The sequence below is a fragment of the Pygoscelis adeliae genome, unplaced genomic scaffold (genome assembly GCF_000699105.1).
Source record: "Pygoscelis adeliae isolate BGI_AS28 unplaced genomic scaffold, ASM69910v1 Scaffold403, whole genome shotgun sequence".
NCBI lineage: Eukaryota > Metazoa > Chordata > Aves > Sphenisciformes > Spheniscidae > Pygoscelis > Pygoscelis adeliae.
In genome coordinates, this window is record NW_008824466.1 from 86,478 (window position 1) to 88,035 (window position 1,558).

Consider the following 1,558-nt stretch of genomic DNA (forward strand, 5'->3'; position numbering starts at 1 on the left):
CGTGCGGGCGTGCACGGCTCTGCGGGCGCACGGAAGGGCTGGTGTGCGTGGTACTGTGCACACGGGTGTGCCGGTGTGCACAACTCTGCACATGTGTTTTCTGGTGTGCACAGATCTGTGTGTACGTGTGCTGGTTTGCACAGCTCTGTGTGCACACACGTGCTGGTGTGCACGGCACTTGCACATGGATGTGCTGGTGTGCGCAAGCTCTTTGTGCACACGTGTGTCGTGTGCACAGCTCAGTGCACGTGTGTGTGCTGCTGTGCATGGCACTGCGTGCGTGTGTCTTGGTGTGCACAGCTCTGTGTGCACACGTCTACTGATGTGCATGGCACTGTGCGTATGTGTGCGCGTGCGCACAGCTCTGCACACGTGTGTCTTGGTGTGCGTAGCTCTGTGCACACGTGTGTTGATGTGCACAGGCTCTGCATGTGCAAGTGGGTCTGTGCACAGCTCTGTGCACGTGGGCATGTCTGGGTGTGCACAGCCTCTGCAAGTGTGAGTGGGTCGCTGCGTGTGGCTATGCGTGCATGGGGGCACATGTGTGTCGGTGTGTGAAGGCTCTGCGTGTGCAAGCAGGTCTCATGCATGTGGGCACGTGTGCACTGGTATAGACTGAACGTGTGAGCGTGTCTGTGTGCACGGCTGCACGTGCATGTGGGCATGCACGTGCTGGTGTGCACAGGTTCTGTGTGTGCAAGTGTGTTGCTGTGTGTGCAGAGCCTTATGTGCAGGTGTGCACATGTGTATGGGTGTGCACAGGCTCTGCGCGTGCGTCCCTGCGCACAGCTCTGTGCACGGGAGCGCGCGTGTGTTGGTGTGCACAAGCGCGTGTGTTGGTGTGCACAGGCTCTGTGTGTGCAAGCAGGTCTTACACATGTGGGCAGGGGTGTGCTGCTGTGCACAGGTACCGCGTGCACAAGTGTGTCTCTGCGCAGAGCCTTATGTGCAGGTGTGCACAGATGTGTTGGTGTGCACAGCCTCCGCGTGCACATGTGCACAGATTCTGTGTGTGCAAATGCACCTCCATGCGTGCGCAGCTCTGTGTGCACGGGGGTGTGTGTGCACGCGCGCAGGCTGACAAGTACCGGTGTGCACGCCGGCTCTCTGTGGGTGAGCAGGTACCTGCATGCGCGTGCAGCTGCGTGCACTGGCTCTGCACGCGTGTCCCCGTGTGCACACGCAGGCTGGGCACACTCAGGGACGTGGCTGCAGATACACAACTCTGCGCCTCTGCCTGCTGTCCCACCTGGGGAAACACAGAGCAGCACGTGTGCGCGCACGTGTGTGTGTTGCGTGTGTGTGCATGCCCGTGCGCGTGTGGGCGCACGTGTGCGTGTGTGTGCGCGTGCGTGTGTGTCACTACTGAGTTCTGCTGGCTGGAGTAAGCCCGGGGCTGTGTGTACGCGTGGTTCTCGTGGCCGAACAAGATGCCCGGGGATGGGGCAGGTGAGTGTCCCCTCTCCTGTCCCCAACCCCACCGTGTCGTGCCGATCTGGGCTGCCGGCGGTACTGCCGGCGTTGCCGTCCGCCCCCCCGCGCCCTCCCCGCCACCACG